This window comes from Dryobates pubescens, chromosome Z, assembly GCF_014839835.1.
Source record: "Dryobates pubescens isolate bDryPub1 chromosome Z, bDryPub1.pri, whole genome shotgun sequence".
In the NCBI taxonomy this organism is placed as follows: Eukaryota; Metazoa; Chordata; class Aves; order Piciformes; family Picidae; genus Dryobates; species Dryobates pubescens.
Window position 1 is genome coordinate 56,061,892 of NC_071657.1, and position 24,938 is coordinate 56,086,829.

The 24,938-nt window shown below is 42.7% G+C and overlaps 1 non-coding gene across 1 annotated transcript; it reads right to left on the reverse strand.

Moving 5' to 3' along the window:
- Window positions 1-731: 731 nt before the first annotated feature.
- On the reverse strand, window positions 732-813 carry TRNAS-GCU (transfer RNA serine (anticodon GCU)). Its single transcript has one exon. It is a non-coding gene; the product is annotated as a tRNA-Ser (tRNA).
- Between the last annotated feature and the right edge of the window lie 24,125 nt (window positions 814-24,938).

Below are 24,938 nucleotides of genomic sequence, written 5' to 3' on the forward strand. Positions count from 1 at the left end.
TGGTGTTCATACCATGAAGGAATTTGTTTCAACATAAACTCTGAAAAACAGATATTTAAAAGTTGGTAGTAGGCAGTGGTTCTCTACAATCCTACTGCCTTAATCTACTAAAAAAAATTAAATCTAAGAATTATTTTCTTTTGTCTTGTGTTAAAGCAACTGCCAAGCATAAGGAAAAATATGAAGGAACTAACATAACTTTAAAATTACTATTACAAAATAAGATCTTCAACCCTTAACAGGTCCACATGGAAAATATGTTTCTGCGTGATGGAATTCAGATCTGCGTCTTCTGCATCAATGAATTTCCAATGGGTCATGCTGTCTCACAAACACTAAAGCAGAAGACATGGGACCAAGTTCTTAGGTGACATGAACTACTAATCATAAACTGGTATAAAAAATGGTTTCTATGGAGCTCTGGCAACACCAGGTTACTTAAAGGGTCTAGTTCCTAAAGAAATCAGCTATTTGTTTGTTGTCTTGCAGTCATAGTATCAGTCAGGATTGGAAGGGACCACAAGGATCATCTAGTTCCAACCCTGCTGCTGTGGGCAGGGACAGACCCACACTAGATCAGGTGGGCCAGAGCCTCATCCAGCCTGGTCTTAAACACCTTCAGGGATGGGTCCCCAGCCACCTCCCTGGGCAACCCATTCCAGGGCTTCACCACTCTCATGGTGAAGAACTTCCTCCCCAGCTCCAGCTTCATTCCATTAAAGACTACTTTTCGACGAGGATGGGATTCGAACCCACGCGTGCAGAGCACAATGGATTAGCAGTCCATCGCCTTAACCACTCGGCCACCTCGTCATAGTCATGACACTGGGAAATGCCATTTGATTGTATGTCTAAACTCGTCACCTCCAAATCTGGGGTTCTATTCGCTTCTTTGCAGCTCAGCGGTGTATGCTTACTTTCCATTCAAACTATCAAAGTCTGAAAGCAGGACAATTCTTTTAATTGTTTGTACAGCACCTAGCATAATGGAGTGTCAGTTTTACCCGAGTCCCCTGGACTTTGCCGTACTGCAGGTAATAACAGTCGTAATGAATAATAAAAAGTTCTTTTCCTTCACTCATTCACTTCCATGAGAAAACTCTGATCCCTCAGGGCTGGAGTTCTGCCCATAAAAAATCCACGAAGTATGAGTTTGAGTCCAAACTTCCCATATTGTAGCTCATGAGCTTGTCTCCAGGGTTTTGCTTATGGCCCATCTTTATTACTAAAACATTTCTCTGCCATCATCTGAAACATCCTCTCTACAACAAACAAGATTTCCTGGGATAGTGAGTGTATTCACATTATTGCACATACTTTTTCTACTTCAATTTTATCTCCAAAAGATATTAAATCTATATTTATTAAATGGAGCTACTTTTCCAGCCTCAGGCATCAGCCTAGTATCTTGAAAGATGTAACAATGAAGTTTATGATTAAAACCTTTTCTGGAAAACATGAACAAATGATAACCAGTTGTAAGAGTTTTCCACATTTTTATAATAATCTAAAAATACGTTCAAATATCCAGAAATTATTTTCTGATTTGATTTATTTGCAAGTCCCTTGAAGTGTTTAATAAGTACAATATGGTACAACTAAAATCTTGCTTATTACTGCTATTAGCTTGGTAATTCTCCAAGATGAAATAATACTTTTGAGGTTATAAATATACATTTTTATTGTTGATTTTAGGTCGCATTTTGAAATATTGCTTCTCTGCTTTCATATTTTCAGTGCCGTATTACAGTGCTATAAATCAACCCAGCATTAAAGGAATTGTAATTGGTATCAGGTGATTTTTTTTTTTATTTTTTTTTTTTTTTAAATAGGGGAAAAGTTAAACTTATATCTTTTTGAATGAAGATAAATTCTCTTGAAGCTTACAATGAAAAACAAAACACCCACAAAAATTACATCAGATATGTCCAGAATGTATTTGATTTATCTTTTTGAAAGACTAATCAAGGTATGCACAGTACACATCAAAGTATATATGTGAGCACAAAGCCACTATAAAAGAGATCTCTAGATGTCTAAGTAGAGAGAATCCTTTCCCTGTTGTTTTTCCTTTTTTTTTTCCCCTCTGTTATTTCAGTTTTTCCATCCCACTAACTATTCAAGCTCAAGTTTCTGCTCTACTGTGTTCTTACCTCTGCAGTCTATTGTTCCTTAAAAAAAAAAATAATTAAAAAATCCAATTGTATTTCATCAATATATTCCTAATATCTCAAATCTCCACAGAGCCAATTTGATCCTTAAAGCATTGATTCTTTCTATGATGGATTCGCCTGGAAATGCATTCTGTATCCATCTGCACCACATCCAACACAGTAGCCAGTCTAGCAAGTCACAGTCAGCTGTGTGTTTTGTGCCAAGTGCTGCAATGTTTTCTTGAAAGCTAGTGCTCTTTGTGTGAGGGAAGTAACAGTTAACTTGTGAGTTTGGAGTAAAAAGCCAGAAAATACACATTGTATGTAGGGTATTCAAAGCAATTATTATATACTTCCCTTTTCTTAAAATTACATCAAAGAATCCTTAGTAAACATTGGTTTTCCAGAAAGAAAAATACAGCCATCAAAACAAATGTTACACCTGTGATTCCTGTATGCTGATATGCTAGAGATCAAGAAGACAAGTCAGGGAAGACATGGTGTGAAGTTAGGGAGTATGAACACAGTCCATTCAATAACTTGTGGCCTAAAAGCTGGCTTTGACTCTCCCATTAGTACTTCTGCAGTCCCTCCAAAATGGGAAGTGCTTCATGGGAAGCCTTACAGGTTTCTGCAGAATCTTGTATTTTCTCATCTGCTCTTTTGGGCCATGTGGCTATTTTCACAGCTTCTTAAATGTTGCTGGTATTTTAACTTCCTGGGCCAAAAGCAGAAATCCCACAATGTGACACCCATTGCCCCCAAGCAGAAAGGAATATGCAAAAGAAATGGCCCTCCTACTTTCCCAAATATGCCCACATTGACTTAGACAACCTCTTTAACTGAACTGCATTCAGGAGGGAAAGCCATAACAATGGGATTCATGGTTCGATACTGTATGCCATGTGGAGTGTTTTGGACCATTTTGATTTAGTTTGGTTTGTTTTTTTAAGAGTGACTGGATTTTTCTGTGCACACTTGAAGCTCTTAAACAATAGGAAGTTGAAGGAGGAGGGTCTGTCATGAAGGCCAGGAGTAAGATTAAAAATTAAATGGATCCAAATAAAAATCAGGTTAAGCAGATATTCAGCAGAAAGGCAAAGCCATCTCAGCAAAGACAAAACAAGCAAAAGGAGATAGACAGACAGACAGATAGATAGATATACCTATCTACACCTTGGACAGCTGCTCAGGGTCAGATAAAAAACAGATGAAAGAAATCAAGAGGAAAATAAGGATGAACAGAGACATATTTTGAAAGATAAAAGGTAGCATGGAAAGTCACCTTTAATTGAAGTACAGAAAGCCTGCAGCACTGAAGTGACAAAATACTACTTGACTTGGAGGTATGATCTAATACCAACAGGGTGAAAAGGATCTGGTTTTCTGTCCACTGAGCCTTTGCTCATTGTTTTTCTGGATAAGCCCAAGTCTGCCACTTCACCCTCTCACACACTGCAAGTATTTTTATGCCTGTCTTTGGGCTTTCTTGCCATCTCTCCTATGCTACTTCACCATCATCATGCCCCTAGACCCAAAACATACCTCCAAGAGTGAAGTCAAGGTAAAGTGCGACATGGAAACCACACTGATTGCTTCACCCTCTATTCTTAGGTTTCAAGACACACATTCTTCTGCGAGTACACTAACACCTCACTTCTCAGCATGACTCCTGTCTCTGCAGAGCACAATGCTTACTGACAGATACCTCCCATGATTCCACAATTGGCCCCCTACGATTACCAAAAGAGAATTGTGCACAGTAAATCCACAGTCATCGCTGTGCATGAGGTAAAGTTATTCATACAGTAGAAGAATATGTCAGTTACAGGTTGCATGTGTGGGCTACCCATTGCTGGTAATCCAAGCAGGCAGCGATGAGATTGATAAGAAGGGAACCAGGACAATCAAAAAGGAATTCAAGGCCCGTGAACAATTGATTGATGGGGCAGGAGCCCAAGTGGTGTTCTGCTCAGTTCCCTCAGTGGCAGGGGTGTACACTGAGAGGAACAGGAGAACCCATGCCATCAACAAATGGCTCAAGGGATGGTGCCAGCAGCGGAATTTTGGGTTCTTTGTTAAGGGGCAACTTTTACTGCACCCGACCTGCTGGACCTAGACGGCATGAATCTATCTAGAAAAGGCAAGAGGGCTCTAGCACTGGAGTTGGCAGGGCTCAGTGGGAGCCCACCAGTCCTGGCTCACTGGAGAGGTCCCAGATGACTGGAAACTGGCCAATGTGATGCCCATCCACAAAAAGGGCCAGATGGATAAACCTGCAAACTTCAGGCCTGTCAGCCTGACCTCAGTGCCAGGCAAGATTATGGTACAGGTCATCTAGGGGGCAATCACAACGCACCTGAAGGATGGCCAAGGGATCAGGCCCAGACAGCATGGATTTAGGAAGGGCAGGTCCTGCCTCACCAACCTGATCTCCTTCTATGATCAGGTGACCCGTCTGGTGGATGTGAGGCAGGCTGTGGATGTAGTCTGCCTGGACTTCTGCAAGGCCTTTGACACTGTCCCTCACAGCAAACTCCTGGCCAAGCTGTCAGCCCACGGCTTAGACAACAGTACCCTGTGCTGGGTTAGGAAGTGGCTGGAGGGCCGAGCCCAGAGAGTGGTGGTGAATGGTGCCACATCCAGCTGGCAGCCAGTCACCAGTGGTGTCCCTCAGGGATTAATGTTGGGCTCAATTCTATTCAATATCTTTACTGATGGTCTGGATGAGGGGATTGAGTCCATCATCAGTAAATTTGCAGACTATACCAAGCTGGGGGCAGGTGTTGATCCGTTAGAGGGTAGGAGAAAGGAGAACTCTGCAGAGGGACCTTGACAGGCTGGACAGATGGGCAGAGTCCAACATGATGGCATTCAACAAGTCCAAGTGCCAGATTCTCCACTTTGGCCACAACAACCCCATGCAGTGCTACAGGCTGGGGTCAGAGTGGTTGGAGAACAGTCAGGTAGAAAAGGACCTGGGGGTACTGGTTGATGGTAGGCTGAACATGAGCCAGCAGTGTGCCCAGGTGGCCAAGAAGGCCAATGGCATCCTGGCCTGCATCAGGAATAGTGTGGTCAGCAGGAGCAGGGAGGTCATTGTGCCCCTGTACTCAGCACTGCTTAGGCCACACCCTGAGTACTGTGTCCAGTTCTGGGACCGTCAGTTTAAGAAGGACATTTTGATGCTGGAACATGTCCAGAGAAGTGCAATAAGGCTGGTGAGAGTTCTCAAGCACAAGCCCTATGAGGAGAGGCTGAGGAAGCTGGGATTGTTTAGCCTGGAGAAGAGGAGACTCAGGGGAGACCTTATTGCTTACAACTTGAAAGAAGGTTGTGGACAGGTCTCTTCTCCCAGGTAAGTAGCAACAGAACAAGAGGACAGAGTCCCAAGCTGTGCCAAAGGAAGTTTAGGCTCAAGGTGAGGAGAAAGTTCTTTACAGAAAGAGTAATTAACCACTGGAATGTGCTGCCCAGTGAGGTGGTGGAGTCACTGTCCATGGAGGTGTTTGAGAGGGGATTGGATGTGGTTCTTGAAGCTATGGCTTAGTTAGTCATGATGTGTTAGGTAATAGACTTGATGATCTCTGAGGTCTTTTCCAACCTTATTGATCCTATGATTCTATGATTTATCTCATCTATTGTTAGCCATCTGGTCTTCATTCAGATCATAAATTAGTCATACAGTGTGAGAAGAGAGATCCTCTTTTGTTGTCTGTACAGTATAAAAGGATGCTGATGACTAGCTTAGACTAGATGCCTAGCTTTTAGATGACAAAAGGGGTGTGATGTGAATCTACATTCCAGGATAGAGACCATCCTTTACAAAAAATCATTACAGAAATCATAATGATATTCACATAAAATGTTCAGGGGACCATAACTGGTAATTACTCCATTTTAGTTTCAGGAAGCAGCCTTAATACTTAGAGACCAGGGAAGACCTGAGGAAAGGTCATTTAGGAAATTAGTTTTCTATATCCTCTGCATGCACAGAGAAGACAAAGTTAAGAAACTCCAAGGAATTTCCAAAAAAAAAGCCTCCATATAAATTTTAAAATTTAACAGATATTGTATGACTATGATTAAATCTGAGCCATGGGTTCCTAGGTTATAAACTATGCATGATGTTCTGAAGAAAGAGTTGAAACAGACTGAAGGCCATCATGTGGCGCATCTGGGACAGCCAGGGGATCTGGGCTAGTCAGCGTGGGTTTATGAAAGGCAAGTCCTGCTTGATGAACCTGATTTCCTTCTATGACAGGGTGTCCCACATGGTGGATGAGGGAAAGGTTGTGGATGCCATGTACCTGGAATTTAGTAAAGCCTATGACATGGTTTCTCACAGCATTCTCTTGGACAAACTGGCTGCCCATGATCCAGACAGACACACTCTTTGCTGAGTCAAAAATTGGCTGGATAGCCAAGCCCAAAGAGTGGTGATGAAAGGAGTTCATTCCATTCACAGCCAGTGACAAGTGGTTTCCTCAGGGCCAGTTTTATTTAACGTCTCTGCTGCTTAAGTGTGACAAGGGAATTGCATGTACCCTCAGTAAGTCTGCAGACAACAACAAGCTGTGTCAATGTGCTGGAGGCAAGGAAATGTCCACAGAAGGACAGGTTGGATCAACGATCTGAGGGCTATGGTATGAGATTCAACAAGGTCAGGTGCCAGGTCCTATACTTAGGTCACAAAGAAAAGAAAAAAAATACTAAATTAAGTGCTACAGACTTGGGGAAAAGTCTTAAGACTTGGCTGAAATTACCTTGACAGAGAGGAATCTGTGGGTACTGGTGGACAGCTGATTGAATATGAGCCAGCAGTGTGCACAGGTAACCAAGAAGGCCAGCAGCATCCTGTCTTGTATCAGGAATAGTGTGGCCAGCAGGGAAATTATTTTCCCTCTGTATTTCACACTAGTGAAATTGCACCTTGAGTACTGTGTTCAGTTTTGTGCACCTCACCACAAGAAAGATGCTGAGGTTCTGGAGCATGCCCAGAGAAGAGGAGTGAGGCTGATGAGGAGTCTTGAGCACAAGTCGCATGAGGAGCAGCTGAGGTAACTTAGGTCATTCAGCCTGGAGAAGAGGAAGCTGAGGGGAGACCTCATTGCTCTCTACAACTACCTGAAAGGAGGGTACAGCAAGATGGGGACTGGTCTCTTCTCTCAGCTAACAAGAAATAGGATGTAGCCTCAAGTTGCAGAGGGGGAAGGTTTAAATTGGATATTAGAAAAAAAATCTTCACTGAAAGGGTCTCTAAGTATTGGAACAGGCTGCCCAGGGAAGTGGTGGAGTCCCCATCCCTGAAGATATTTAAAAACTCTTGGATGAGGAGCTTACAGACATGGTCTAACAGTTATGTACAGGGATATGTTAGGTTATAGTTTGGCTCAATGATCTGAAGGTCTTTTTCAACAAGGTGATACTGTGATTCTGTGAGAACAAGCATAACTGCAACAATTGTGACTGTATAAGATATCTTGTTAAAACCTTCAACCAGTCCAAGATGAAGGTAGTTTAGCAATTATGAGCATGATTGCAAGGTAATGCCTCTGCATCCACAGCTAGATGTGGGAGAGGGCCTTTTTGGCAGCTGAGCACCATTGAGGACAGGCTGGGACTGGTTGAGAGGAAATTATCTTCTTGCTTGCCTCAAAAATCTGTCCTGTATAGTGAGGGTAGCTCTGAAGTAGCAGGTGGTGACAATGGGCAATGAGGAGGGAAAGGAAGGAAGCCAGCCCTATGGCACAATCAGGTTGAAGCAGTTCTCAACTTACTTCTTCTGTAGCAATTTTGAACTAGAAAACACAAAGACATGGGGATTTTTTTTCTGGAATTACAGATGCTGAACAAGGATTGCAGAAAGCGATCAGGCAAGCAGACTGGCTTACCCTTAGCTCACCAGATCCAGTCCAGTGCCCACTGAGGACAGCAGTGTCAGTAAAGAGGCTCTTGGCAGTGCATAACTGCATCCCCACAGAGCTGGACAGGCACAGAGCATCTCCACCCATGGACATTTATTAGCAATTGTGAGAGCATTTACTTATTTTGGATACTTATAAACTCTTGTTGGAAGACAAGGTCTGTGTGGATTCATCTAAATCCTGATCTTTTTGATCTGGAAAACCTTCAGTAATTGAAAAAAATCTATTTCATCTCTAGCTTCAGAACATCATGCATAGTTTATAACCTAGGAACCCATGGCTCAGATTTAATGGTAATCATATAACATCTGTTTAATTTTAAAATTTATATGGAGGCTTTTTTGGAAATCCCTTGGAGTTTTTTAACTTTCTGTCTTCTCTGTACACACAGAGGATATAGAAAATTAATTTCCTGTGTAAAAATACAAGATGACAGAAGGTCCAAGGTTAAACGTATTTACAAAGAAAATCACTGCCAATGCTCAGAAAATTCTGCTTTTATTTGAAATATTTGAAGGTGTACCTGGCTTCCTATGTCTTCATGGTATTTAAGCATGTAAGGCTTTCTGTCCAATAAACTGTAGTGAAAAAATACTCCTCTGTCTTGATTTTTCCCTGATGAATTGTGAACTGTCTATTCATATGGTGATCGATTTATTTTAATAAAGAAAACAAGCCTGCAGCAGTTTCTTACTTTCCCACCCCTATGACCTCTTGTGAAAGGACTTAGCCTGCTGTGGAGGTCAGCATTCAATTTAGAGATGTAACTAGAGGCACTGGATGACATCATGGATACTTTACGGCAGAATTAGTTTACAGCAGGGTAGTGCTGTGACTCTCCTTCCCGTACGCAAAACAAAAGGTGAAGAAACAGGAAGTCCACATGTGGCAGTGATCATACCAAGGGTCTCAGTGCCAGGAAAGCAACAACCCTATTTCTTCTGCCTCTACTAATACACTAAAGTAAATTAGGACAGAAATACCTGTTACTCTAGAAATAAAGATAACTCAAGTTACTGTTGAAGGGATATCATAGAATTGTAGAATGGCTTGAGTTGGAAGAGACCTTAAAGATAATCTAGTTCCAAGCCCCCTGCCATTGACAGACACCTCCCACTAGATTACATTGTTGAAAGCCTCATCCAGGAATAAAACATCCACAACTTCTAGGGGCAACCCGTTCCAGTGTCTCACCACTCTCCTAGTAAGGAATTTCTTCCTAATACCTAATCCAAATTTACCCTGCTCTAGTTTAAAACCCTTCGTCTTATCACCACATGCCCCTACAAAAAGTCCCTCTCCAGCTTTCCTGTAGGCCCCCTTTAGTTACTTGAAACCTTCTCTTCTCAAGGCTGAACATTCTCAGCTCTTTCAGCCTGTTCTCATAGGAGAGGTACTCCAGCTGCCTGATCATCCTCATGGCTCTTCTGAGGACCCTGTCCAACAGATCCATATCCTTCTTGTGTTCAGGGCTCCAGAGCAGTACTGTCGTAGTTTGGGCTGGGTGCCCTCTGCTACAGGGGTGTTTCCTGTGTCCAGAAGTCCATCCCAGTGGGTGGACGCAGGAAATCAGGTATTTCTACCGTAATCCCTTGCACCACTATAAATTTTGCAGTGGGGTCTGGCACTTCCTCTTTCCTTCCCTCTCCGAGACTTGGTAACTGGGGGAGAGATCTCCCGGCCATGGGCCTGATTGGGCCCAAGGCCACTGGGGGATGGGCAGTCTCAGATCTGGCCAGCTGAGACTAGCCTAATAGTGGGGGGGGGGAGGAGGAGCCCTGGGGGTTTTGGATGCACCCTCAGGTGGAGTTTGGGGTCTTTCTGGGTTTACTTTGGTTTCTCTCTTGTCACTATGTTTCCTTTTGTGCACACTCACTGTTCTCTATTTAAACTCTCCACTACTTTTGCAATCAGTTTGTCTGAGTCGTTATTTCTGCGTGTGGTGGGGAGGAGGTCTGCCCCAACCCATTACAAGTACCGCAGATGAGGTCACATAAAAGCAGAGTAGATGGGCAGAATCACTTCCCTTGACCTGCTGGCCACACACCCGGACACTGCTGGCTTTTTGGGCTGCCAGTACACATTGCCGGCTTACATCAAGTGCCTCATCAATCAGCACACCCAAGTCCTTCTCTGCAGGGCTGCTCTCAATACACTCAGCAAACAGCTTGTATTTGCACTTGGGATTCCCCCAGCCCAGGTGTGGGATCTTGTATTTTGCTTTGTTGAACTTTGCAAGGTTGTCATGGGCCCACTCCCCCAGCCTGTGAAGGGACAGCAATCCCTTCTCTCCAACATAGTGACCACAGCACATATCTTAGTGTCAACAATAAACATGTCATCATCACAGTCTCACTTCATTGGTGGAAGCCACTATTTATTCTTTTGTAAAATCTTGTGAAATGCATCAAGTTTTTCATTCCATTGCATGGTGTACAGAGCATCAGCATGCAGTGTATAGTTTCAACACAGAGAACCGTGATGCAACTGACACCTTCCTTCCCCACTTCAGGAAAGAGAGGGAGGGGTGAAAAGAAATCCCTTTTACTAACAATATCAATTGGATAGCAGTGAGAAAGAGCAACTCAGATCTTGAATGAGGTATGAGTTGTATGGGAGATGATAACCAGATCTCTGACAAGCATTGAACACTTGATGCTACTGCTCCTATAACCCATTGACAGGAATCTCCTCATCATCCTGCCCTCATTCAACCAGCAACCCAACTCCAAGAGGAAGATCTAACTTAGGCTTCTATGGCCAGGCAAGAAATCCTGCAAAAGCTGTGGGTTTAAGTCCACTAAGCAAATAGCAAGCCAAGACTCAACTATACATATTACATACTCCAGAGTTTACCCATACCTCATCCAGAGTGAGTGGTTCCTCCATTTCAGGACACCACACAAGTCTCAGAAATTAACTGCTTTGTTTGATGCTAGATGATGATGATGATGATGATGATTATGATTATTATTATTTCCCAAGAGACATTTTTCAAAAGTTTTCACCTTAGCTCAGATTAAGAATGCTTTATGAAGGTCTGCATTTCCTACAGAACACCTTCAAATAGCTGTATTGGAAATTAGATCATAGAACTGCAGAATCATTTTGGTTAGAAAATACCTTTAAGATCTTCAAGCCTATCCATTATCTAACTCTACCAAGTCTGGTGCTAAACCACATCCCTTAGCACCACATCTATGCATCTTTTAAATACCTCCAGGGATGAGGATTAAACTACCTTCTTGGAAAGCCTATTCCAAAGTTTGATACACCTTTCAGTGAAGAAGCTTCTTCTAACTTCAAATATAGAAGTTTTTCCCAAGTGATGGGATGAGAGGCCATTTCCTCTCATCCCATCACTTGTTACTAGGCAGAAGAGACCAACACCCACCTCACTACAACTTCCTTACGACTCCCTTTGAGAGAGCAGGAAGGTGTCTCCTTAGCCTCCTCTTCTCCACACTAAAAATCAGTTCACTCAGCTGCTCCTCATAAGACGTGTTCTCCAAATCCTCCAAAGTTTTCATTGCCCTTCTCTGGACCCACTCCAGCACCTCCATATATTTCTTGTAATGATGGCCCTAAAACTGAAGTTTCTGATGACCTGGACTGCTTCCTCTCTGCTGTGCTGTATTTCCAGAGGACATTGGAAGTTGAAGTGCCCCACAAGAAAATGGGCTAGCAGTAGTAAGACTTCTCCTAGATGTCTAAAGATTATTTTATCTGTCTCTTCAACGTGGATAGATGGACTTCTACCACAATATTTGCTTTGTTGGCCTTCCTCCTGATTCTTACCCTTAAACACTGAACCCTATTGTCACCAATCAAAACCCTCCCTGACATACAGAACCACCCTACCAGCTCTCCTTCCTTGTTTACCACAGAGTCACAGAACAGCAGGGGTTGGAAGATATCATCTAGTCCAACCCCACTGCTAATGCAGGTACACCTAGATCAGACTGTGCAGGAACACACCCAGGAAGGTTTTGAAAGTCTCCAGAGGACTCCACAACCTCTCTGGCCAGCCTCTTTCAGTGCTCTGCCTCCCTCACAGTAAAGTAGTGTCTCCTTAAGCTCAAAGGAGACCTTCTGTGTTCTGGTTTGTATCTGTAACCCCTTGTCCTATCACTGGGCACTGCTGAAAAGAGCCTGGCCCCACCCCTCATAACCTCCACCCTGTAGATGTTTACAGACATCGAGCAGATACTCTCTGCCCTCCAGGCCAAAACAACCCAGGCCTCTCAGCCCCTCCTCATAAGACAGAATGCTCCACTCCCCTAAACATCTTTCTGGCCCCCCATCAGACTCTCTCTGGTAGTTCCCTGTCCCTGTTGAACTGGTGAGCCCAGAACTGGACATGACACTTCAGGTGCAGTCTTTCCAGGGCAGAGTAGAGGAGAAAGAGAGCCTCTGCATGACACTGTTCTTAATGCAGCCCAGAACACCACTGGTCTTCTTGGTCACAGAGACATATTCTGGCTCATGGTGAATTTGTTGTCCACCAGCACTCCCAGGGCCTTATCCTCAGAGCTGCTTTCCAGCCAGTCAGCTCCATGCATGGGGTAATTCCTCCCCAGGTGCAGGAGTCGACATTTGCCCTTGCTGAACTTCATGAGGTTTCCTCCTGCCCAACTCTCCAGCCTGCCCAGGTCCTGCCAAAAAGCAGCACAACCTTCTGGTGTGTCAGCTGCTTCTCCCATTTTTGTACCACCCCCAGACTTATTGAGTGTACACTCTGTTCCTTTACACAGGTCACTGATGAATATGTAGGACAAGACTCGACCCAGTACTGACCCCTTGAGGAGCACCACTAGCAACAGGTCCCCAACTAGACCCTGCACCATTGATCACAATCCTCTGAGCTCTGTCACTCAGTTCTCAATACACCTCAGTGTTCAGTCTTCTAACCTGCACTTCCTAAGATTACCTATGTTACAGGAGGCAGCATCAGAAGCCTTGCTGAGGTCAAGGTAGACAACTTCCACCGCTCTTCCCTCATCTACACAGCTGGTCACACCATCATAGAAGGCTATCAGATTGGTCAAGCATGTTTTCCTCTTTGTGATTCTGTGGCCATTATGACTCTTCCTCATAATCTTTTTTCCATCCACATGTTTAGAGATGACCTTTAGAATGAGCTGCTACATGCCTACTGAAGACCTTGTAGCCAGTCATGAGATATGCCACCACATTTCTGTGATGACCACTATATCACAGTTTTTCTGATAACACAATGGCTTCCAACCCTTCCTGCCTGTTTTACATGCTGTATGCATTAGTATAAATACACTTCAGTTGGTTTAATGGTCCTGCCACCTTCTTGCAGGAAGAAGTCCTAATTCCTACCTAACTGTTCTCAAGTGCTCCTAAAGTTGCTAAGCTATCAATAGCCCTTGTGTCTTTGCTGCTGTGTTGATCTCCATTTCCTACCTCCACTGATGCAGCAGACACAAAGACCTCACCAGCACACCATCCTTCAACTGGGCTTATTTCTAGCAAGTCCAGTTTTGTGCGCTTCCCCCATCCAATATAAATTAAAGCTTTTTCAAGGAGCCCTGCTAGCTCCTTGATACTTTTCCCCTTTTGCAACAGGTGTATCTTCTCTGTTGCCAGTAGGCCATGTGCTGTGTAAATCAACCCCTGATTAAAGAACCAAAGGTCCGGGCTCTGACATGAAGCTCAGAGCCAGGCATTCATTTGCTCTCTCTTTCTGTTTATTCTCTTATCTCTTCGACAACCACAGGGAGAGAGGAGATAACTATTTGTACTCCTGATCCCTTAACCCATCACCCCAAGACCTCAAAGTGTCTCTTCATTGTTCTTGGAATTCTTATTGCTACTATATCACTGCCTACCTAAAGGTCAATAGTGGAGAGTAGTCTGAGGGTCATACCAGGGAAGGAAGCTTCTCTTTATGTCATTAATCTGGGCCCGAGGGAGAGAGCAGGCTTTCCTAAGAAATGGGTCTGGACTCTTCATGTTGAAACCTGCAACACTGAAACTTGCAAGTAGCCTTGAGAATGTTTTACCAAAGCATGGGCCAAATAGGCATTTGCTATAGCTTTGCTTCAGTGATTTTCTGAATGTCAGGGCTCCAATACTGTCATTTCTTAGCAATTTCTGCTTCAAACACTTAATTTTCAGGCTGAGTTTTCACTGATCTGCACTTTCACTGTGAGCTTTGGCAGTTGAAACGTGTCCTTTCTACCTGAGACTCACCCAGAAGCTTCTGAGTGTGTTGTAGGCACGGTAAGGTCATCAGCTACCAAAGCAATAACACCTTGAAATCAAATATCCCTGCAGTAAAATGAGTGAAGTGTCATTGCTTCAAATAATTACTCAGAGGTTAACAAGTATATGATTCTGCTGATAAATACATTTAAATTCACTCAAGCATTTCTCCACTGACTAGGTGTTAAAAAAAACAGTAAAATCTTATTTTTGTCAATAAAAGAAGTTCATAGAACTTAATATGAGTAAAGTCTGTTGAGTTAAAAGCTGCTAGTTTTACAGTCCCTTTTTGTGAGTAGAACCACACTGTAACATGATATTATTCTAAATTGTTAGTTGTTTGAACTTCTTTCTTTATAAGGCCAGCCTTTGGGAAATGCCTAGGGATCTAATAAAGGACCCTGCAACATTAGTCATTATGCATAAAGGAAAATAACTGTTCAGGACCTAAAGAAACATGCTACACCAAGGCAAGCTGGCCAAAGGTAAGATATGATACTCTTCCCCTTCCTTACCTGACTTCCCCTTCTTACAAGCTCTGAGAACATGCTTAGCAATTCAAGTTATTACTGACAGCAATAAAGCATCTCAGCCTCTGCTGTGCTCTGAAAGAAAATATAGTAAAATGTTTCAAAAAATAGAATGCATGTGGGCTATATGAATCTTTGACACAGAGCAGCTCTCCCACAGGCAAGGACGAAGTATACACATTAGATAAGGTTTGATGCAGCAGAAAAAAATATAAATAAAGAGATGTCAGTGTAACTTAAGCTGCAGAAAGAGTAATAAAATAAATCCAAGAATACTTTATTCACTAACAGAAAGACAGGGCAGATGAGTTAACTATTTGTACTTAGACACCTTTCTCCTCATTGCATTAACACTCTTTAACAGAGGAATCTCACCATATATCTCTAAACCAGCCCCTTTCTTGACTGAAAAAATTCACTGACAGCCTTTGAGCAGAAAACCAAAAGGCCACCAGCTTCCCAAAGTGTTACTACCTGCCCTGTAGCATGGGCAATTTTAAAGAAATATTTAATTAAAAGAATGAAAGAAAAGATGAAGCTTCCTTCATTGCTTCTGTAGAAAGAGAAAGTTAGAGGGAAATGTTGAAATATTGTATGTACATTTTCATCTGGATATTGTTAGTTCATATCTTTTTAATCATTTACAGTACTATGTAGATTGATGTTTGATATTGATATTCTTGTACTCATGTCTTCCTGTTATATATAAAATACAATACAATTTATTGCTGGCTACCATATCAACCATTGGAATATGTTTTCTGAGATTAGTTCAGTTGTCTGTCTGGAAAATAAAATAATACTTTACTAGTTTATGCATGCAAGGAAGCTTTAGGTCATGTTCTGTATTATATTACCAAGCTGTAACAGGTAGAACAAATGTAACAATAATCTAAACAGGGAACAGCAAAACTGTACTTGAGATTTCTACTTAAAGACATACTACAAAAAGTTCTAGAAGTATCTCTTTTCAGATATCCACAAGGATTTTGTGATAAAATCAAAGACCTTTGTAGCACCTTGTAAAGAGTGGGACCTATTAAAAGCACCAAAAAAAAATCTGGCTTGTGATTTTCTGCATACTGGTAATAATCAGAAGACCTACAAGATGCTTCAATGACCCATCACTGGTTTTACTCTCTTTTCTCATTTCTGTGTATGTCAATGTCCTGTTCAAATGTCTGGACTTATGCCCCACACCCAACAAATTCCTAAAGTTTTACAGTGTCTAAAAGCTTGTTTAGGTGCTCCCAAGTCTTCAGAGGTTCCCTTCCAATCTGCATCTGAAGTAGGGGAAGACCATATGCTGTTCTATTGCCTCACAACAAAGCTGAAGTGACTCAAAGTTTACAGCAAGTAATGGAAAAGCATTGCAAGTATATGCCATGGATATAAAATATTTTCAATTCAGGAATGTTTTGGGGTTTTTTCCACTTTACTGGGCCCCTTTGAAAAGCTATATCATATTCTCTGCTGAGTTTCATATTTTGCAGTCTGCACAAATCACATGATGTGCAGCTTCTACTATGCCACTTGTTGTGAGGGTTCATTGTAGGTCCTCTAATGAGCCTGCTATACTCCTTCAGCATGCACAGCACTGTCTTCTCAATCATGCCTTTCAAGAGATTAAAATTTGGTGATGCAATACAACCCATGACACAAAGCCTCTTTTCAAACATAAAAGAGCCAGTTGTTTTTACAACCTCCAAGTATTCACAATCTTTGCTTCATATGTCCATGCAATAAGTGTCCTAAAAGTTTCATATCCTCCTTGCAATATGGAACTTGACCCTTGAAAATCCCTCATGACAATTCAACTAGTAGAACGGAAATCTTTTCCCAATACCCTAAGGATGAAGGCAAAATATTTGTACTATTTCCATGTACACACACCCCATTACACTGTTCTCCTTGCACATAACACAAAATAACTACATTTTTGAAGCTATATGTTCTCCTGTCTTCTCTGTCCATAAATTATCTCAACTGCCTCCAGAGTCCTCAAACTGAATTATTTACTCACAGCTCCCTCTGGTAGAAGCTACCTCTCAGAGTGTATCTCAAACCTCTCTACTTAGGCCAGTACTCACTGTATGAGCACAAGTGTCCAGACAAGGGAGACACAAAAGAACTGATGTTTGCAAGCTCTGAGAAGTGCTCAAATCTTTCTGCTTCCCTTAATTTTAGCGTGCACTTTTACAGCATGGAGCCAATACCTGATGAAGGTTCAGGACATGAGATCTGGCCTGGGGCAGGAGGCATCTCTGTGCAATTGCCAGCTCATAAAGAATGTTCAAGCAAAAACATCAATAAGTGTCTGAACTGAGTAAGTGTCCAGTCACCTGAGCTTCTTCAGTTGTCAATGGAAAAAGACACACTTTTACAAGGTGAATTACCATAAGTGCTTTCAGTGCCTGTTTTGGAAGTCAGTGCATCACCTGACAATAGCTGATTTCCTGGAAAGGACTATCCAGTTTCTCCCTCTCCCCTGCCCACAATACTTGCATGCAGCATGGAGACAAAGTGTCTCCTTATTCCTGGTTCACCAAGTGCTACAGTCATTAATACTCTGCAGACTTGGTATTAAAGGGTAACAGGCACAAACTTGAACACAGAGAGATCCATCTAAACATGAGGAGGAACTTCTTTAATCTAAGGGTGATGGATCACTGGAACAGGCTGCGCAGAGAGGTGGTGGATTCTCCATCTCTGGAGAGATTCAAAACCTGCCTGGACATATTCCTGTGTTACCTTCTCTAGATGAATCTGCCTGGGCAGGGGCATTTGCTTAGCCTGGAGAAGAGGAGACTCAGGGGTGACTTTATTACTCTCTACAACTACCTGAAGGGAGGTTGTAGACAGACGGATGTTGGTCTCTTCTCCCAGGCAGCCAGTACCAGAACAAGAGGACACAGTCTCAGGCTGCGCCAGGGGAGGGTCAGGCTAGATGTTAGGAAAAAGTTCTATACAGAGAGAGTGATTGCCCATTGGAATGGGCTGCCTGGGGAGGTGGTGGAGTCGCCATCACTGGAGGTTTTCAGGAGGAGACTTGATGGGGTGCTTGGTGCCGTGGGTTAGTTGTTTGGATGGTGTCGGATTGGTTGATGGGTTGGACGCGGTGATCTTGAAGGTCTCTTCCAACCTGGTTTATTCTATGTATTCTATGTATTCTATGTATTGGACTAAATGATCTCCAGAGGTCCCTTCCAACCCTACAATCTCTCTGATTCTATGGCAGTGACAGTTCCAGCAACTGTGGCAATGGAGACATCCATGTGTGTGGCTCTTTACAACCCCTTAGTGGTTTTGCATAGTGGAAAGAAACTCTTATTTTGCCCACAAAAACCATACAGGCGCAGAGAACAGTAAGTATTATGTTAAAAGTATTGGGCAGAATCAAATCTAGGTGGTGCTAAACTTGACTATTTTTGTCAGAGCACACCTGTAATAAATACTCTGAATTCTTCTTGGTTTTAGGCCAGTAAAAAGGAGCTACCCAAGTGGTTCCAGCTCACTGGAAATCTAACCCCATGTCCTCTCTCTGGTGGTGGCCATATTAGGTATTTCACTGTAAGCTGGAAGACTAACCCTTTCTCACATATCAGAGGTTCATTTGAGTCATTGTCACCCACCCCTAAAATTCAATTTTTCCTCTCAGCTGAATACACCCATAGCATCTATATCAGGTCTGGCACTGTTTAATATTGTCATTGACTATTTGGAGCAGGTAACATTCTCATTAATTTCATAAACAATGAAAAGCTGAGCAAGACAGATCATCAAAGGACAAGATGAGAAATCAAAGAGCTCTTGAGAAGGTGGACAGGTCTGAAGCAAGTAAGATACAGTTCAACCAGAAGATATTCTCAGGGAAGAATAACCATCTGCATCAAAAGATGAAGAAGAGGCCCTGGCAGAGATGCAATACTGCAGAAAAGGTCTGAAGGTTGTACCAGTGCAGAAGCTGCACAGAAATCTAAAAGAGATAGTTGCTGCAAAAATAAAATTGAATTGCCCTACCAAAATGGCTAAGCAAGCATGCAATCTCCTAGCCACATAAATAATTCTCTGTTCCACTTGGCTCTGGTAACTCTTCAGCTCACAAAAGATTTGGCCATGCATCAAGGATTCATGAGAATGACTGAGAAGATATCATCAGGGAAAGACTAAAGTACTTCGATGTTAAGATTGGAGAAGGGAAGACCAAAGAGAGAACAGTCTGCAGCTACACTGAGAGTGCTAGCAAACATAAAAGAAATATGTTCTTCCCTGTGTTCATGAAAAATAAGGAAAAAAGTAAATTAATCTCATTATCAGTAAGAGAAAAAGTAAGGTTAGAAGTTAGGAGAACCTCTTTTATGGCAATGGAAGAGAAATTCAGTGAGGACTTGCATGGAGAGAATGCATTAACTGCCACAGAGGAGCTCGCTAAAAACAGACTGGACACATGCCAAAAACAGTATGCTGGCATTGTTTATGCTGAGCTGGGCCTTGGAGACAGACCAGATAATCCCTTTCCACTCTGCTGTCCTGCTGTTCTACATTGAATCAATGTTCCATTCCCAGTTCCAGCTCTAGTGATGTAGATGTCTACTGGATATCCTTCCCCACCCACCTCATAATCCTTGATTTCAGAACACAGAGTATTCCTCCTCAACCTCCTCACTGGCCCTGAAGGCAGTCCCATGCAGATCACATCAAACATCCATCAGGCTGAGCAGGAGTGGGGACCTGGTTCTACACCTGCTCTGACCTGCAACAGCACATCCCACAAACCCCAGCCCAACAGCACCCATTCCCAGAACCAAGCAGCCTCAAGTCAGCTTATAACTGTGAAATAAATTGTCAAGGTAGTCAAGAAAAATGCTAAAGCAAAGCTGGGAGGTGGGGAGACAGTTCCAGCTTCAACAGAAAACATGAGGATAAGCAGTTGCTCATCAAGTGGTGCTTCATTTCTCCTTTCCCCTGCCCCATGCCCTCCACTCCACCCATGCCCACACTCATACACTTTCCCTCTCTTACCAACCAAGGGACACAGAAAACTGCCTTCTAGTTGTTGGGATTTTTTTTTACACCACTCATTTTAATATAAACACACAACTCCGCAACTTGGTGAATGCTAGCATTCCAAACTGTAATATAATGTGCCATAAATGACATTCCATGCCATAAAATGTTGCAGAAAGATATACTTTTACTCCTAAATGTAGTGGCTGGATTCTGCTGAACTGAATTTAGCACAGATTCAATCAGAACTGAGACAAAACAAATGGAAAAGCTTCCAGGTTCACTGCAGAGTTCACTTGCATTTTTTTCTGTCTCCAGCAATAAGAGGATTATCTTAAATCAAGAGCATCAGTGTCAATAAGAACCAGAAAACTCAATACATATAAGGGCAGAAAGATCAAAGTTTAACACCTGGAGAATACCACATGCTCTGGATTAATAAAACAATACATTCCCTTACATAAATCTTGAGCAAAGTTATTCATGGACACACATACAAAAATTAATTACTGTAAGGCTTATATAGCTGTTATTTAATATTATTGCTCTATCAGAAAATACCCTTTCACATTATAGAGGTGTTGACACAGAGTAGTAAGACATTAGTTTGTTTTAAACACTTTTACTCTAAACTTGATGTTACAGTTTCTGGACCTGGATAACACACATCTGCAAGCCAGCGGAAATACCAGAATCTTTCATGCTCCTTTGATTGTTACATTTAAGGTATCATATATGCTACCAGCTCAGCTGCTGCAAGGCATTAAAGTCCATTACTCCAAGCTTGTAAAGTACTTTGGAAATACTATAGACAAGGATTAGAGAAGATGAGTATTCCACATGGCTTCAGAAGGGATGATAAACAGAGGGTAAATGCACTGTAGTTAAAGTGATATATTGACTACACATGGGGAGCAATTGGATGAGATTTCTCCTGATTAATATTTTATTGAGTGGTTTTGAAACTGTATGTTTTTATCAAGCTATTACATTTCTAAGAACAGCTCTGTTTACACTGCTTTAGGCTACAAAGTATTGACAGGCTGAAACCCAGCAAAACAGAGGAGGCTAAACTTGGAAGACAGTCTAATCTAAGACCTATGTGGTAGAATTATTTGGGAGATGCTGGAAGAGGGGGGAAGTGGCAGACAAAAGATAGTTCAAATATAGATATGTTTCACCAAAAAAAAAAAATACTAAAAACAGCATAAAGCTATAATGTCCTTTATATTTTGACTTTAACCACAAAGCATTATTTTATCACCAAGAAATCAAACTCTCCCTTACATATGAAAGTAGCAACCAAGCACCAGGTATGACACTGTGGCACTGTAAACAAACAAACAAACAAAACCCACCAGCTCTTTAATGTGGGAGAACATCATCCTAGAAGAATTTGAAACAGAAAAGGAAGACAAACAAGGGACCCTCTATCTGTCACACTGGAGTATGCAGAGTCAGCCAAGAGAGCTACCACCCTGGAAGTGGTATAGCTCAGATACTAAAGTCGACTCTCTTCATTGTGTCAGATTCAGGCTTCACATTGCACTCACTCTGCCAATTTTCCCAGCTTCTGTGGATGGGTCACTGAAAATCAGCAAATCTTCCTGTTACAGTCAGGTATAGTCTCTACACAGCTGACATGGAGGGAAAAAAAGTATTTTATGAGTTTGAGATCCAGGTCACAAAGGGTCACAAAGGCTGTGAATATATTGGTGCAGATGGTTAACAAGATAACTTAGATATATTTTCACCAAACTTCCTCCCAAACACTGGTAAAAACAAACAAACATCAACAAACAAACAAACAAAAGCAATCATTAAAATGTAACCCTATGCAAATTTGCAATCTTGAGTCCACTTACTATTATTAGACAAATACAAAAGACCTGAGAAAGCAGCAAGCAAACATTAAATATTATAGGGTAACAGGACTCTCAGAGGAGGTAAAATTGTAGAATCATTAAGTTTGGAAAACACCTTTGAGATCATCAAGTCCAATCATTATCTAACTCTGTATCTATGTGAGAATTTCCATCTACAAAGGGCCATGGGTGCTTACTGTGCAAAGGCCTCACAGACAGTCCTTTCTTCTGAACTTTCCAAGTACCATAAATTCCTACCTTGTTTTTAGCACGCTCTTTATCAAATACGTATGCTGTCAACACACACCACATCTGCATCCCTTAAGCCCAGTGCTGTAAGTGCACCTAGGAACTAATGTTGCATCATGGTGAGATCATCACCAAGTCCTTGTTTTGAACCTATTTTAAAACCCTCAAATGGAAAGTGCTGCAGAAATACCGATTACCACCAAAGACACTCTAAAGCTAAGCACACAGCTCTGAAAACAGGATTGAAGTAGCTTCAGCAGAGCTAAAGAGCAAGTGAGTGGTTCCCTGTGCATTGAGGAAACCTGTGCTCTTGGCACTGCTGTAGGAAAAAAGGGTTTGAAGGGCATGGTGAGAGCATTGGGAAGGCCTGGGCTAGTGATGTGTCCTGCCATCCCTGCAGCTGCCAACAAGTGGCAGGGAGGGCTGTGCTCTGCCTGTGGAAACTGTCCCAGGATGAGAAAACATGGAGAAGCTGCTGCCTTGGAGGCTGGTGGGCTTGGGGTTTTTAGTGTTTTTATTTTAAGCCAGACTCACTCCTAGCAGGATTCAGACTTGAGCTGTTTCAAACTCTGCTTCCATCGTGAATTTTGGACCCTCATTTTCAGGCTGCTTAGGCATTGAAGAGAAGACATAGTTTTGTTTCCCAGCAGTATGGTTGGATGAGAGCACTTGAGCCCAGCAATTCAGAGCTGTATGTTTCCAATGTAAAAATCACATTTCTCCTCCTCACAGGAGCCAGCTAACTTCTCTTTGGGGTGCTAAAGAAAAACATATTTCTAGGCAAAAGCTTCCAAACTCAGTCATGCTTCCTTGTGCTTTGAAGCACCCCAGTGCCAGCTCTGCTGCATAGAATTATAGAATGCACTGGGTTGTAAGGGACCCCTGAATGTCATCTCGTTCAACCTCTGTGCAATGAGCAGGGACATCTTTAACTATGCTCAGGGCCCCATTGAGCCTGACCTCAAATATCTCCAGGAAGAGTTGAGGTCAGAGGTCAGAGTTGGCAAACAGAAAGGAAGATGGTAAGTTACAAACATATGAAGGACTCTACCCAGGGGCACTCTCCAGAAGCCATGCATCCAAGGCTACTGAAGGAGCTGACAGAAGTTCACCAAGCCACTACCCATCACTTACCAGCATTCCTGAGTAACCAGGGAGGTCCCAGCTGACTGGATATTGAAAAATGTGATGCCTGTGTAAAAGAAAGGTCAGAAGGAAAACCCAGGGAACTACAGACCTGCCAGTCTCACCACAGTGAATGGAAAGGTCATAGAGTTGATCATCTTGAATCAGCACATGCAGGGCAAGCAGGTGATCAGACCCAGTCAGCATGTGTTCATGAAGAGAGAGTCCTGATATTCTTCTATAACAAGGCGACTCATTTGGCAGAGGCTGCGAATGTTGTTTATTCAGTATTCAGTATATCCAATACCACTAAGGCTGGAAGAGACCTCAAAGATCATCGAGTCCAACCTGTCACCACAGACCTCATGACTAGAGTAGGGAGGACACTAGTGTCCACTGCAGGCTTGAACTCACGACCTTCCCATTAAGGGTCTTATGTGCCACCAACTGAGCCACAGATATGATGACATCTGGACTTCAGTAAAACATTTGACAGTGTTGCACACAGCATCCTCCTGGGGAAACGGGCTGCTCATAATTTGGTGGACATTTCACTGGGTTAAAAACTGGCCAGATGGCTAGGCCCAAAAAGTGGTGGTGAATGGAGTTAAACCCAGTTGGGGACCAGCACAAGCAGTGTTCCCCAGGGCTCAGTACTCTTTGATATCTTCACCAATGATCTGGATCAAGGGGTTGAGTGTTGATATGCTCAAAGGTAGGAAGGCTCTGCAGAGGGATCTGGACAGACTGGATTGATGTGTCAAGGTTAGTTTTATGATATTCAGTGGCACCAAGTGCAGGGTCCTGCACTTTGATCACAACACTCCATGCAACACTTCAAGCTTGGGGCAGAGTGGCTGGGAAGCTGCCCAGTAGAGAAAGCCATGAAGGGTGGTAATCAACAACCAGCTGAACATGAGACAGCAGTATGTCCAGGTGGCCAAGGGACTGACATCATCCTGGCCTGTATTAAAAATAGTATGACCATTAGGACCAGGGAAGTAATTGTCTCCCTGTACTCAGCACTGCTGAGGCCACACCTTGAGTACTGTGTTCAGTTTTGGGGTCCTCACTACAAGAAAGACATCGAGGTGCTGTAGCAGGTCCTGAGAAAGGGAACAAAGCTGGTGAAGTATCTGGAGAACATGTCTAATGAGGAGCAGCTGAGTTAACTGGTGTTGTTTAGTCTGGAGAAGGGGAAGCTGAGGGGAGACCTTCTTGCTCTCTACAACTACCTGAAAGGAGAATGTAGTGAGGTGAGTGTTGGTATCCTCTCCCAAGTAACTAGAAACAGGATGAAAGGAAATGCCTTTGAGTTGCACCAGATTTTGGATATTAGGAATAATTTCTTTGCTCCTGAAATAGCAGTCAAAAACTACAATAGGCTGTCCAGGGATGTGGTAGAGTCATCATCCCTGAAGATATTCAAAACACAGAATGTTCTTCAGAACATGGTTTAGAGGGCATGGTGATGTTGGATTGACAACGATTCTACTATTCATGGTATGGATATCTTCACATTAGCAGCTATGGATGCCAAAACTATGCTGAAATGTACTGGACAGCTGAGGAAATACTAGAGCTGCTGGGCACAGCACACAAACTCCTCCCTCACATGACTCCAACACTTCTTTGTTAATTAGGCTGGGCCTGTACCTGCTTCTAAAGCCAAATCAAACTTCATCTGCCTTTGCTGACAGGTAACACTTCTCACTAGGAAATGGGGTGAGCTTTACTATTAGTCCTCTAATTTTGAGCATCAAAAGTTTAAGCAGCAGATCAAGGCTCTGGTCTGCCTCGTGCCATAGTCTGTAGCTTGGCATCGGCAATAGGGATCTCCCATACGCA